Below are 15,720 nucleotides of genomic sequence, written 5' to 3' on the forward strand. Positions count from 1 at the left end.
CGCGCGGCGGGGCGGGCGGGGCACGTGGTCGTTGTCGCGTCGCGCCTTCCGTGCCTCGCCCTCGCTGGCCTTCTGCGTCTGCTGGCGCCTGCAGGGCGTCGTCTCCCACGTGACGGCGGCCGCGCGGCGTTTCCCTTGGGCTCTGCCCTGCGCAGCCCTGGTCCGAGCTGGCCAGTAAGGCCCCGCGCCCTCCCCGCCTCGCCCCGAGGATCCACCGCGGCCGCCCAGGCTGCTGGCCTTGTCCTCACGACTCGGAGATAAGCTGGCGCTGGTCACACCGCGAAACCCCTGTTCGCACCGAGACCCCGCTCGGGATCATGCGCACAGACCGGGGCGCAGCAAGCCTTGGAGAAGCTACCTGCACAGCCCATTCCTTGCGCGAGCTTCGCATCTTCTGCCTCAGTTTCCTTACCTGTAAAGGGGTGATCATAGGACATCCTTGGTCACACCTTTGTGGGACCCACCTGGGCTAGAGCGCGGTACCCGCCCAGGACAGTGACTGCTGCTGGAAACCGTTGTGGCACTGGGGTCACCTCCCCAAGGTCAGGGAGGGACTTGCAGAGCCCAAGGCTACCTGGTGCGCCCCCCTGCCCCGTGGGCCGCCAGGTCATAGTGCCCCCTGTGTGCATTCCCCTGGTGCACCGCAGGGATCCCCACCTGTCCGGTGAGGAAGATTTGTCTGTCCTCCACTCTGTGTCCACCCTTACAGGCCCTCAGTTTCCATGATGGCTCAGCACAGATGACTATCCTGACCACCTCACACCCCTCCTTCCTCAAGAGGGTTCTGGCGTTTCTCTTTGCTCCCTGGTGCGTGTTTTCTCATGGTGCGTTGCCAAGTCCTTTAAGAAGCCGTGTTTCCCTGTCATGCATCCAGGACAGCCCCTTGAACCCCTGGGTCCCCATCTCATCACCCCTGCTTGTTTACATACTGACTTGGTTTTGTTTGTGCTTTGACTCCCCAGGACGAAGTCGGCTTCCTGCAAGCAGAGCTGTGCCCAGGACCATGCCAGCCCATGACAGGCATTCAGTAAGTTTGTTGAATGAATGTGTAATATATAAAGGTAATATATGTATTGAATGTGTGTAAATAGATGCCTGCTGCATCTCTGGCCTTCATATGTGGTAATTGCTGCACTTTTCAGAAGTGTCTAGAAGAGGCTGGGAGCAGTGGCTCACACCTGTAATCCCAGCACTTTGGGAGGCTGAGGCAGACAGATCACTTGAGGTTAGGAGTTCGAGGCCAGCCTAGCCAATATGGTGAAACTTCATCTCTACTAAAAATAAAAAAATTAGCCGGGCATGGTAGTGCGTGCCTGCAGTCCCAGCTACATGGGAGGCTGAGGCAGGAGAATTGCTTGAACCTGGGAGTTGGAGGTTGCTGTGAGCCAAGGTCGTGCCACTGCACTCCAACCTGGGAAACAGAGCAAGGCTCCATCTCAAAAAAAAAAAAAAAAAAAAGTGCCTAGAAGAGTTTTTCAACTTTTATCTGTTTGTGGCCAATTGTTACAATTGTTAATACTTTGCTCCTGGCTGCTGTCTTGCTAAGCTGCCATCTGGACTTGAACATCACCATGTCTTTTCCTGCATTGACCTTCCAGGCCCTTCTTCCTGTTTCTCATATTTTCCATTTCTTTTTTGTTGTTGTATACTTCTGTTATTCTTCGGGATTTTTGTTTGTTTGTGTGTTTGTTTGGAGACAGAGTCTCGCTCTGTCACCCAGGCTGGAGTGCAGTGGCGTGATCTCAGCTCACTGTAACCTCCGCCTCCCAGGTTCAAGTGATTCTCCTGCCTTAGCCTCCTGAGTAGCTGGGATTACAGGCTCCCACCACCCCCGGCTAATTTTTGCATTTTCAGTAGAGATGGGGTTTCACCATGTTGGTCATGTTGGTCAGGCTAGTCTCAAACTCCTGACCTCGTGATCCGCCCGCTTCGGCATCCCAAAGTTCTGGGATTACAGGCATGAGCCACCGTGCTTGGCCTTATTGTTTGGTTGTATCTTTCAACTTTCATATAAAAATTTTCTTTTCGGTGATTCTTTTTTTTTTTAGATAAGGTCTTACTCTGCCACCCAGGCTGGAGTGCAGTGGGGCAATTTTGGTTTACTGCAGCCTGGACCTCCCAGGCTCAAGCAGTCCTCCCACCTCGGCTCCCCATGTAGCTGGGTCCGCAGGCATGTCACCACACCCAGCTAATTTTGTAGAGACAGGTTCTCACCATGCTGCCTAGGCTGTTCTCAAATTCCTGAGCTCAAGTAATCCTCCCACCCCAGGCTTCCAAAGTGCTTCTGAAGTACAGGTGTGAGCCACCGAGCCTTGTCTCTATTTTTCACCTCCAAGAAATTTTAGTTTTTTCTCTGGGCACTCACTTTCTTCCTTGGGAATATGGAGCTAATAGTGATGTTCTTGTAGACTGTGAGAATAACACCGTATGTAGCAGGCCTAGCCCTTGGCAGGCGCTCAGAGAGTCACTGTGTTGATCATTGACAAGGCTGACCTTGGGTGGGAGGAAGGAACACTCACAGTGGAGCCCCCTAGGCAGCTCACCCTCAGGTCCAGTCACTTGGTGACTGCAACAGCCCTCCGAGGCAGGCAAGGGATAACTGAGAGGTAAAGGGACGTGCCCAAGGCCACAATCAAAATATGGCCAAGACAGGATTGAAGCCAGGTCTCCTGAGTCCTGTTTGTATGCTGCAGGGGATTCAGGTAGGAGTGGAGAGAAGCCGGAGTTGGACTTTGTGTCAGCCTGGGTCAGGTGTGAGTTGGCCAATCCTCCTCCTGGTTTGACAGACAAGGAAATGAAACCCAGAAAGGGGACAGCATAGCAGCATCTGGATTAGACCTGGGTTCCCCTTCTGATTAAGATAAGAGATTGGGCGCTTGAGCTTGTTCTTCTTTCCCTGCCAGACCTGATAACTTGTCAAAAGGGGCTCAGGAAGGGAGGCTAAGCGCTGAAACTGTTCAGAGAAAGGAGTGGGCTCCCAGCAGGTGAACGCCACAGATGTCCAGAGGTAAAGCTTGGTGACAGTGAAATGGGGGGAAGAGGCCTTCGCTTGAGCCCCCTTCATTGCACACAGAGCCTGGAAAGGTGAGGGGCTGGAGCTTCATTGCACACAGAGCCCTGGAAGGTGAGGGGCTGGAGCTTCATTGCACACAGGGAGCCTGCTGGAAGGTGAGGGGCTGGAGCTTCACACAGGCAGCACCAGGAAGGGGTGAGGGGCTGGAGCTTCAGTGCCTGGGCGGTGAGGGGCTGGAGCTTCGTGCACATGGGCCTGGAACGGTGAGGGGCTGGAGCTTCATTGCACACGGAGCCTGGAACGGTGAGGGGCTGGAGCTTCATTGCACACAGAGCCTGGAAAGGTGAGGGGCTGGAGCTTCATTGCACAGAGCCTGGAACGGTGAGGGGCTGGAGCCATTGCTGCGGGCCTGGAGCGGTGAGGGGGCTGGAGCTTCATTGCACCTGCCGGAGCCTGGAGGCGGTGAGGGCTGGAGCTTCATTGCACACAGAGCCTGGAAAGGTGAGGGGCTGGAGCTTCATTGCACACGGAGCCTGGAACGGTGAGGGGCTGGAGCTTCCATTGCACACGAGGCCCTGGAAGGTGAGGGGCTGGAGCTTCATTACACACGGAGCCTGGAACGGTGAGGGGCTGGAGCTGGGGGAGAGGAGGACAACAGCAGAGACCCCATGGAGACAGGTATGTGCATGAGTCAGCAGCTTCCCACTCCTCATCCCTCCATCCCCCCAAACACACACAAATCACACAGCAGCAGGGTTTCCCAGCGTAAATAATGTGGGGATATTCCAGAAATATTCCAGAAAAAGACACCCCTGTAGGGTGGGCTTTAGGCTGGCCTGACAATGGGCTTCCTACCCAGTCTTTCTACGGCAAAGCCCAGCACTTGACAAGTCCTGCTTTTGAATGCAGACTCCTTGTGAGCTTCCTATCTCCTCAGTCTTAGTCTCTTTAAGACTGCTAAGGATATTGTGTATTGGGAAGACTTTCAACATGAACAATAAAGACCAACGTAAATTAGAAAAATGACCTGAGAAGAAATAGAAACACAGAGAAATGAAGAGCATTCTGGAACCTTGTTAGAACATTCCTAGAACAATAACAGAATGCTTCAAGAAATAGCCCAAGAAAAGGTTATCAGGAGATAAAATTACAATAGATTAAAATTACTGCGGGCTCTTCGATTCTTACTTTTGGAGAAGTCAGCCTAAGAAATCTACCCAGGGCCGGGCGCGGTGGCTCAAGCCTGTAATCCCAGCACTTTGGGAGGCCGAGACGGGCGGATCACGAGGTCAGGAGATCGAGACCATCCTGGCTAACATGGTGAAACCCCATCTCTACTAAAAAATACAAAAAACAACTAGCCGGGCGAGGTGGTGGGCGCCTGTAGTCCCAGCTACTCGGGAGGCTGAGGCAGGAGAATGGCGTAAACCCAGGAGGCGGAGCTTGCAGTGAGCTGAGATCCGGCCACTGCACCCCAGCCTGGGCGACAGAGCGAGACTCCCTCTGAAAAAAAAAAAAAAAAAAAAAAAAAAGAAATCTACCCAGAAACCCATGTGGAAGACACGCAAAGGTAGATGCACAGCCAGCCCTGAGCTGTGTGGCCACCCCAGTGTCAGACACGTGAATGGAAATGGAATTCCAGCCTAGGTGAGCCTTCAGACAGCTCCACTCCCAGGTTCTCTCACCATGACTCTATGAGGAGCCACTCAGCTGGACTCAATGAACCCACAGAACCAAAGACAATGATAACATGTTTTAAGAAAAGTAAAGTTTAGGCTGGGTACAGTGGCTTACACCTGTAATCCCAGCACTTTGGGAGGCTGAGGCTGGTGGATCACTTGAGGTCAAGACCAACCTGGCCAACATGGTGAAACCCCGTCTCTACTAAAAATAGAAAAATTAGCTGGGTGTGGTGGCAGACACCTGTAGTCCCAGCTACTCGGGAGGCTGAGGCAGGAGAATGGCGTGAACCCGGGAGGCAGAGCTTGCAGCGAGCCGAGATCGTGCCACTGCACTCCAGCCTGGGCGACAGAGCAACACTCTGCCTCAAAAAAAAAAAAGAATTCCTTCAAGGGATGAAGAATCAGAGGGCATCACTTCTCATCAGCAACATGGCTGCTAGAAGACAGTGGAGAAATACGTTCAAAATTTTGAGGTGAAACAGTTGTCAACACAGAATTGGTTACCAAGTATAAGAATGTAATAAAGACATTTTCAGATTTGCAGTACTTGGGAAAGCAAAACTCCAAAACTCAGCAGCTAGAAACAATACTTTGTTTTGCTCAAGAATCTGCAATTTGGGCAGGTCTTAATGGGGCACATCTTTTCTGCTTCACCTGGCGCCAGCTAGGGCAGCCTGACTGGGGCTGGAGGATCCAAGTTGAAGAAAACTCGCTTATGTGGCCACCTGGCCTGTACTGGTTGAAGGCTGGAGCTCATCCAGGGCTGTGAGCCAGGGGCCTCCTTTCTTCTCACTGGCTTCTTGAGCTTTCTCAGCATGATAGGCAGGAGAGGGGATGAGGAGGTTGCATTAGTCTGCTCAGGCTGCTATAACAAAATACCAGCCTGTGACTTAAATAAAATAGATAGATATTTATTTCTGACAGTTTTGGAGGCTAGGAAGTCTGAGATTAAGATACTGGCTGATTCAGTTCCTGGTGAGGCCCTCTTCCTGGCTTGCAAATGGCTGCCTTCTCACTGTGTCCTCACATGGCAGACAGAGGCTCTCTGGTGTCTCTTTTCCTGAGGGCACCGATCCTATTGGATCAGGGATCCACCCTTACAAACTCATTTAACTTTCATTAACTCCTTGTAAGGTTTATCTCCAAATACATTGAAGGTTAGGGCTTTAGCATATGAACTTTGGAGCATGAGAGAGACAAATGAGTCTGCAGCAGGAGATTCCAAAGGCTAGCATTCTGGAAGGAAAAGGTGAAAGTGCATGGCTTCATAATGACGTGACAGTTGGTTAGCATCACGTCTACCATCGTCACAGCCCACCCGGATTTAAGGGGGGAAAGCGTCTAACTCACATTGTCAGGCCAGCAGAGAGGAGGGAGGTAATGTTGAGACCATCTTTGGAAAACACAAAGAAGAGGGAATTATAGCTGTCACAGTGGGCTCAGCAGCAATGTCTTAGGCTTGATAATGTAATTCCCATATGTTGATTTTTTAACCTTTATAATTATTCTATATAGAATGTGAAGATTTTCCATTTTAACCATGTAGAAGTAAAGAAGAAGATAGAAAAATGGCATCTAGGCTGGGCGTGGTGGCTCACGCCTATAATCCCAGCACTTTGGGAGGCCGAGGCGGGCAGATCACGAGGTCAGGAGATGGAGACCATCCTGGCTAACACGGTGAAACCCCATCTCTACGGAAAATACAAAAAATTAGCCGGGCGTCGTAGTGCGCACCTGTAGTCCCAGCTACTCGGGAAGCTGAGGCAGGAGAATGGCGTGAACCCGGGAGGTGGAGTTTGCAGTGAGCCGAGATCGCGCCACTGCACTCCAGCCTGGGCAACAGAGCGAGACTCCATCTCAAAAAAAAAAGAAAAGAAAAGAAAAGAAAAATAGCATCTAGAAGTAGGAGAAGAAAAAGGGAAGCTGCACTGAAGTCTTAGTTCAGAAAATGTCAGAATCACTTTTAAACCACTTTTAAAATCAGTTTTAAACCACTGGTTTTAAATCAGTTTTAAACCACCGAGTGCAAAGACAGCAATATGGACTGCTGCCTGGTCACAAAAGCAAAGGTTTTTATGGTGTGAGAGAAGAGAGCATAGGACACTTTGTTAAAACTCCAAGTCTACAGTACGTTTACATACGTACTGTGTAATAAAAGCGAGTACAGCAGGGCAAGGTGGCTCATGCCTGTAATTCCACCACTGGGAGGCTGAGGCGGGTGGATCATTTGAGGTCAGGAGTTTGAAACCAGCCTGACCAACATAGTGAAACCCCGTCTCTACTAAAAATACAAAAAATTAGCTGGGTATGGTGGCACACGTCTGTAATCTGAGCTACCCAGGAGGCTGAGGCACAAGAATCACTTGAACTCGGGAGGTGGAGGTTGCAGTAAGCCAAGACTGTGCCACTGCACTCCAGCCCGGGTGAAAGAGCAAGACTCCTGTCTCAAAAAAAAAAAAAAAAAAAAAAAAAATACAACTTATAAACCATTACTTTCTTCTGCACCAGCCATGTTTTGTGATTTTTCATTGTATTTGAAAATGTACCGAGACTTTCCAGAAATGAAGACACAGAACCTCACATTGACAGGGTCGTCCACGTACCAGCAGCATAAATAAAAACAAATCCACATCCAAACTCAACATAGTGTAACTATACAATATCACGGCTAAAGAGAATATTATTTAACCAGAGAGGAAAACAGACTGTGAAAGAACAGTAATCAAACTGATGGCAGACATTTCATCAGGAGCTATAGGAGCAAGAAAACGGTGCAGTAATATCTGGGGCAGATGCCTTAAGCTCAAGAGTTTGGGATAAGCCTGGGCAGCATGGCAAAACCCCATCTCTACGAAAAATACAAAAATTAGCCAGGCATGGTGGTGCATGGCTATAGTCCCAGCCACCCGGGAGGCTGAGGAGGGAGAATCATCTGAGCCTGGGAGGTCAAAAGGCTGCAGTGAGTGGAGATTGTGCCACTGCACTCCAGCCTGGGCAACAGAGTGAGATCCTGTCTCAAAAAAAGAAAAAAAAAAAGTCCATTTACAATAGCACCAAAAAGAACAAAACGCTTCTTAGGGATACATGTAACAAAGACTTGTGGGCCGGGCACGGGGGCTCACGCCTATAATCCCAGCACTTTGGGAGGCTGAGATGGGCGGAACATGAGGTCAGGAGATCGAGACCATCCTGGCTAACACAGTGAAACCCTGTCTGTACTAAAAATACAAAAACAAAATTAGCCGGGCGTGGTGGTGGGCACCTGTAGTCCCAGGTACTCGGGAGGCTGAGGCGGGAGAATGGCATGAACCCAGGAGGTGGAGCTTGCAGTGAGCTGAGATCGCACCTGGGCAACAGACCGAGATTCCGTCTCACAAAAAAAAAAAATTTGTGAAACTTGTAAAATGAAAACTACAAAATGGCCAGGAACAGTGGCTCACACCTGTAATCCCAGCACTTTGGGAAGCAGAGGTGGGCAGATCACCTGAGGTCAGGAGTTCAAGACCAGCCTGACCAATATGGTGAAACCCTGTCTCTACTAAAAATACAAAAATTAGCCGGGCGTGGTGGCATGTGCCTGTAGCCCCAGCTACTCCGGAGGCTGAGACAGGAGAATTGCTTGAACCGAGGAGGTAGAGATTGCAGTGAGCCGAGATTGTGCCATTGCACTCCATACTGGGTGACAGACCGAGAGTGCATCTCGGGAAAAAAAAAAATTAGCCGGGCCTAGTGGTGGATGCCTGTAGTCCCAGCTACTCCGGAGGCTGAAGTGGGAGAATTTTTTGAACCTGGGAGGTGGAGGTTGCAGTGAGCTGACATTGCGCCACTGCACTCCAGCCTGGGTGACAGAGTGAGACTCCATCTCAAAAAACAAAAAAAGACAGATATGTAGATTAATGAAGTCAAATTCATTACCAGAAATGGACTTATGATCAGTTGATTTTTTAAAAGTATGCCAAGACAATTCAGTTGGGAAATAATCATTTTATTTTAATTTTTTTGTTTTAGCCCTGTTCTAACCAGTGAACAAAGGGGAGGAGTAATTTTTTCAACAAATGGTGCTGGGATCTTGCAGGTACCTGAACATATGCAAGCTCCTGGAGGGCAGCATGCCCAGGGAGGGCAGGTAAGCTCTGTCCCCACACCCCCACAACAAACACACACACACATATACATACCCCACACACACATACCCAACACACACACACATACCCAACGCACACACTGAACACACACATACACACACCCAACATACATAACACACACACACACACCCAACACACACCTACACAACCGCCAGTACACACACTCAACACACCCAACACACACACATACCCAACACACATCCCAGCACATACACAGCATACACACATACCCCAACACACACACACCCAACACACACACACCCAACACATAACATACTTCCAACACACACATACACATACCCAACACACAACATACACATATACACCCCCAATACACACAACACAACACACGCCCAGCGCACACAACACACACATATACACACCCAATACACACCAAACACACACGCCTAACACACACATATACACAACACACCTCCCAATACATACACAACGTACACACACCCAACACCCAACACACACCAACACAACACACATACCCAACACACACACATGCCCAACACACACCCAACATACACACAACACACACAGCCACACACACCAACACATACAACACACAGACACTTCCACACACCCAACACACACATACCCAACACACACACACTAATACAACACCCCACACACCCCAGCACACATACATGACACACAAACACACATCCAACACACACACACACACACAAAACTGGATATCCACATGCAAAAGAATGAAGTTAGACCCAATTGACTAAAAACGGATCATGAATTTGAATGTAAAAGCTAAAACTATAAAATAGCTTATTAGATATGACACCAAACGCACAAGAGACAAAATTTTTTTTTTTTTTTTTTTTTGAGACGGAGTCTCCTTCTGTCGCCCAGGCTGGAGTGCAGTGGCGCGATCTCCACTCACTGCAAGCTCCGCCTCCCGGGTTCACACCATTCTCCTGCCTTAGCCTCCCAAGTAGCTGGGACTACAGGTGCCCACCACCGTGCCCGGCTAATTTTTGTATTTTTTTGTAGAGACGGGGTTTCACTGTGTTAGCCAGGATGGTCTTGATCTCCTGACCTCGTGATCCGCCCGTCTCGGCCTCCCAAAGTGCTGGGATTACAGGCGTGAGCCACCGCGCCCAGCCCAAGACAAAATTTAAAAATAGATTAATTCGAATTCACCAAATTGAAAACTTGTATGCTTCAAAGGATACCATCAAGAAAGTGAAAAGGCAGGCTACCCAATGGGAGAAAGTATCTGCAAATCATCTGTCTGATAAGAGACGTGTATCCAAGATAGATATTTTAACAAGTTCTTACCATGCAATAATACAAATACAAATAATCCAGTTTAAAAATGGGCAGGGGTTGGCCGGGCGCGGTGGCTCAAGCCTGTAATCCCAGCACTTTGGGAGGCCGAGGCGGGTGGATCACGAGGTCAGGAGATCGAGACCATCCTGGCTAACATGGTGAAACCCCGTCTCTACTAAAAAAAAAAAAAAATACAAAAAAAACTAGCCGGGCGAGGTGGCGGGCGCCTGTAGTCCCAGCTACTCGGAGGCTGAGGCAGGAGAATGGCGTGAACCTGGGAGGCGGAGCTTGCAGTGAGCCGAGATCGCGCCACTGCACTCCAGCCTGGGCGACAGCGCGAGACTCCGTCTCAAAAAAAAAAAAAAAAAAATGGGCAGGGCCAGGCATGGTGGCTCATGCCTCTAATCCCAGCACTTTGGGAAGCTGAGCTGGGAGGATAGCTTGAGCCCAAGAGTGTGAGACCAGCCTGGGCAACAGAGCAAGATCTCGTCTCTACAAATAATTAAGAAAATGAGCCAGGCGTGGTCGTACATGCCTGTGGTCCCAGTTAGGAGGCTGAGGTGAGAGGATCACTTGAGCTTGGGAGGTAGAGGCAGCCGTGAGCCGTGAGCTTGCTCTGCTCCAGCCTGGGGAGTAGAGCAAGACCCTGTCTCAAAAAAAAAAAAAATTGCAGGGATATATTAATATTTGTGTTACAACATTGTTGTTTATCTGAAATTAAAATTCCACTGTGTGTTCTGTATTTTATCTAGCACCCTAAAGGAACAATTATCCTTCAACTGAAAACTACTCTGTTCCTGCATAACAAATCTTAGACCAAGACCTGAAAAGATTCAGCCATTTCCAAGTAACTTAATTGCATCCAGGAACAAAGCTCAGGAATATTTATAGGAATACAAAAATATGCAGCACCCAACCAAGTAAATTACATGACAATGATAATCTCATGGAAAGTTACCAGGCATGCAAACAGCAGGAAAATACTAGCCTTGGCCGGGCACAGTGGCTTACGCCTGTAACCCCTGCACTTTGGGAGGCCAAGCAGGAGGATCACAAAGTCAAGAGATCAAGACCATCCTGGCCAAAATGGTGAAACTTTGTCTCTACTAAAAATACAAAAATTAGCTGGGCATAGTGGCGCGCACCTGTAGTCCCAGCTACTCAGGGGGCTGAGGCAGGAGAATCTCTTGAACCCGGTAGGTGGAGGTTGCAGTGAGCTGAATTCGTGCCACTGCACTCCAGCCTGGCAACACAGCGAGACTCCATCTCAAAATATATATATATTAGCCTTGAGGAGAAAAATCAACCAATCAAAAACAACTCGTAGGTAACACATATGTTAGACTTAACAGACAAATATATTAAAAGTTATTATAACTGTATTTTATGTATGAGAAAAGTAAAAACATGGACCTTATAAAAATGCCTGAAAGTAATTTTCCAGAGTTGAAACTATAATGTGTGATATGAAAGATACACAGGACGGGATTCGCAGCAGACAATATGCTGCAGAGGAAGAGCCTGGTGAGCGTGGCTCTCGCCTGTGATCCCAGCACTCTGGGAGGCCAAGGCGGGAGGAGAATTTGAGGCCAGGAGTTTGAGACCAACCTGGGCAACATAATGAGACCCCATCTCAATAAAAAAAAATTTGTAAAAGTTTAGATAATTTGAAAACATAGTGATAGAAATATGCAAAATGAAACAGAATAATTACTTTTTTATTTTTATTTTTTGAGACAGAGTTTCGCTCTGTCACCTAGTCTAGAGTGCAATGGCATGATCTCAGCTCACCGCAACCTCCACCTCCCAGGTTCAAGTGAGTCTGTTGCCTGAGCCTCCTGAGCAGCTAGAATTACAGGTGTGTGCCACCACACCCGGTTAATTTTGGTTTTTTTTTTTTTTTTTGAGACTGAGTCTGGCTCTGTCGCCCAGGCTGGAGTGCAGTGGCCGGATCTCAGCTCACTGCAAGCTCCGCCTCCCGGGTTCACACCATTCTCCGGCCTCAGCCTCCCAAGTAGCTGGGACTACAGGCGCCCGCCACCTCGCCCGGCTAGTTCTTTGTATTTCTTAATAGAGACGGTGTTTCACCCTGTTAGCCAGGATGGTCTCGATCTCCTGACCTCGTGATCCGCCCGTCTCGGCCTCCCAAAGTGCTGGGATTATAGGCTTGAGCCACCGCGCCCGGCCAATTTTGGTATTTTTAATAGAGATGGGGTTTCACCATGTTGGTCAGGCTGGTCTTGAACTCCTGACTTCGTGATCTGCCCGCCCCAACCTCCCAAAGTGTTGGGATTACAGGCGTGAGCCACCGCGCCTGGCAGAAAGAAGAATTTCTATAAACAAAGAGTGCCATTGAGCCATGGGACAAACTAGGACGTGTTCACATGGAGTGAGTGAAAAACCGAAGGTAGCTGCACTTAGGACATAAACCCTCCCTGGCAAAACGCGGCACATCTGAGCCACCAGCAGCCCTTCCTGGCCTCAGGCAGAAGGGAGGCTTCAGCCACAGCTGCCTGGACTCTGAGTTTAACTCACGGAGGTTAGTTGCTCCAGGTTCCTCAGTAGAACGTAGCTAAAATCCAAATCCCCAGACTGCTGCCTTCTATTCCCACATACTCACTTCTCCCCAGGAAGAGGGATGTGTGTGGTAGCATCAGGCACACATCCCTGTGTGGCCTTGGCAAGTTACTTAACCTTTTTGAATTAACATTTCTTTATTTCTAAATAGGAGTGATAAACCCTTGTGGGGGCTGTCTATTTGGAGTATGTGGGAGTAAAATAATTCAATGAAAAAATGAAGAAAACTTGCCGAAGAAGGGCCCTGCAGGGCATGGTGGCCCACACCTGTAACCCTGGCTACTGGGGGGGCTGATGTGGGAGGACTGCTTGAGGCCAGGAGTTAAAGACCAGCCCTGGGCAACATAGCCAGACCCAGTCTCTACAAAAAATTAGCCAGGCATGGTGGTATGCCTGTAACCCCAGCTACTTAGGTGGCTGAGGTGGGAGGATTTTTTAGCCCACAAAAAAAATTAAAAAAAAAAAAAGACTGGGTATGGTGGCTCATGCCTATGATCTCAACACTTGGAGAGGTCAAGGTAAGAGGAGTGTTTGAGCCCAGGAGTTTGAGACCAACCTGGGCAACATAAGGAGACCTTGCCTTTACACAAAATTTAAAAATTAACTGGGCATGGTGGCAGCTGCCTGTGGTCCCAGTTACTTAGAAGCCTGAGGCGGAGGGATCACTTGAGCCCAGGAGGCCGAGGATGCAGTGAGCTGTGATTGTGCCACCGCACTCCAGCCTGGGCGACAGCGTGAGGCTCCGTCACAAAAAATAAAAAAAAAAAAGAGAAGATACTTGGTGAAAACTGAGTTGCCCTCGCATACTTCCTGTCTCCAGCTCTCCTCTCTGAGGGGCTGGGGGCCTTTGTGGAGCGTCTGTGCGTGGAGAGGCAGGCACACCTACGTGTGTATTATTCTATTTTTATACACATGGTGGCCGGCAGTGCCCTTCCCTCTGCACCACAACATAGACAGACCTAGCTTCCCACAACAGAACGGTAGACGTCTGCATAGGACTCTATTCTAAACAAATTAGCGCTGAGCCGTAATGGAGCGTGTCCCTGTAGGTGAATATTTTTTTTTTTTTTTTTTTTTTTTTTTTTTTGAGACGGAGTCTCGCTCTGTCACCCAGGCTGGACTGCAGTGGCCGGATCTCAGCTCACTGCAAGCTCCGCCTCCCGGGTTCACGCCATTCTCCGGCCTCAGCCTCCCGAGTAGCTGGGACTACAGGCGCCTGCCACCTCGCCCGGCTAGTTTTTTGTATTTCTTAATAGAGACGAGGTTTCACCGTGTTAGCCAGGATGGTCTCGATCTCCTGACCTCGTGATCCGCCCGTCTCGGCCTCCCAAAGTGCTGGGATTACAGGCTTGAGCCACCGCGCCCGGCCCCCCTGTAGGTGAATATTTAGGGCCCTCCTGACCTTTGCTGTTACCATGAACCCTGAAGTGGCCCCCCTGTGAGATCACATAGGAACGATTCCTAGGAGGAGAGTTGCTGAGTCAACAGGTACAAGTGTTGAAAATGCTGACACAGGAGACTGCCCTCCATGGTGCTGCACCCTTCTGACCCTTCTCCCCACCCCTGGGCAAACAGCTCAGATTCACTCACAGGTTCTAAATGCTTCTGCCTTTCAACTTATTTTGTCCACCCCACACCCTGGGAGAAGGGTTTATGACTGTCCCCATTACAGCTGAGGGAGGCTAGCGGCAGCTCAAGGCCACGTTTGTGAAGGTGAGGGGCTGGGGTTGGAACCCAGGAAGGCTTGCTGCGGTGTCCACACCGCCGCCTCCTGCTGCCTTTCCATTAACAAACTTCTTTATCCTTGCTAATCTGACATTTTTAAAAAAATAGTTCTCACTGTGGCTTAAAAAAATAATTTAATCCAGGCTGGGCACAGTGGCTCATGCCTATAATCCCAGTACTTTGGGACGCCGAGGCAGGCGGATCACTAGAGTTTAGGAGTTCAAGACCAGCCTACCCAGCACAGTGAAACCCCATCTCTACTAACAATACAAAAATTAGCAGGGCGTGGTGGTGGGTGCCTGTAATCCCAGCTACTTGGGAGACTGAGGCAGGAGAATCGCTTGTACCCGGAGGTGGAGGTTGCAATGAGCCGATCGCGCTACTGCACTCCTGCCTGGTGACAGGACAAGACTCTGTCTCAAAAGAATAAAACTAACTAACTAAATAAATAAATAAATATGTAATCCATATATATTTCTGTTTGCATCTCTAAAACATAAGGGCTTTAAAAATATAACTACAATGCCATTTTCACAGTATTAAAAATTAACAAGAGGGTTTCGATTCCAGGTAAGATGGAGTAAGCAAGTTCCACCTGCCTCTCCTGTGGAATGCAGCTATAAAATCTGGACGCAACTTGTGGAGCAGATACTTGAGGTTTCTGAGCAGTAAACAGCAGCAGGTGGATTAGGAAAGACCAATGATACGGTTTGGCTGTGTCCCCACCCAAATCTCATCTTGAATTGTAGCTCCCGTAATTCCCACGTGTTGTGGGAGGGACCTGGTGGGAGACAATTGAATCACGGGGGCGGTTCCTCCCATACTGTTCTCATGGTAAGGAATAAGTCTTGCGAGATCTAATGGTTTTATGAGGGGAAAGCGCTTCTGCTTGGTTCTCATTTTCTCTTTTGCCTGTTGCCACGTAAGACGTGTGTTCGCCTTCTGCCATGATTGTGAGGCCTCCCCAGCCATTAAACCTCTTTTTCTTTATAAATTACCCAGTCTCAGGTCTGTCTTGATCAGCAGTGTGAAACGGACTAACACAACCAGAATTCAAAGTACCACTGAATGGCTGTGAGTTACCCACTGGTTGGCCCAGATGTCTTTTGGTCTGGACAAGCTATGACAAGACATAGACAAGCTGATTCTAAAATGTGTATAAAAAGCAAAGACGCTATAATAGTCTAAACAATTTTCAAAGAGAAAAATAAAGTTAAATCATACTCCCCACTTTTAAGCGTTCCTATAAGCAGTGTAGTTGGGGTAAAGGGGTATATACACA

At 49.0% G+C, this 15,720-nt stretch overlaps 1 long non-coding RNA gene across 3 annotated transcripts; it reads left to right on the forward strand.

Moving 5' to 3' along the window:
- Positions 1-54: 54 nt before the first annotated feature.
- LOC108581474 lies at positions 55-15,237 on the forward strand. Of its 3 annotated transcripts, none has more exons than XR_002516464.2 (5): positions 55-577; positions 710-824; positions 963-1,027; positions 8,704-8,821; positions 15,009-15,237. It is a non-coding gene; the product is annotated as an uncharacterized LOC108581474 (long non-coding RNA). The 3 variants fall into 3 exon arrangements; XR_002516463.2 differs by having other exon boundaries at positions 58-542; positions 15,009-15,236; XR_002516462.2 differs by having other exon boundaries at positions 77-824; positions 15,009-15,236.
- Positions 15,238-15,720: the final 483 nt, after the last annotated feature.

This window comes from Papio anubis, chromosome 10 (assembly GCF_008728515.1).
Source record: "Papio anubis isolate 15944 chromosome 10, Panubis1.0, whole genome shotgun sequence".
Lineage (NCBI taxonomy): Eukaryota > Metazoa > Chordata > Mammalia > Primates > Cercopithecidae > Papio > Papio anubis.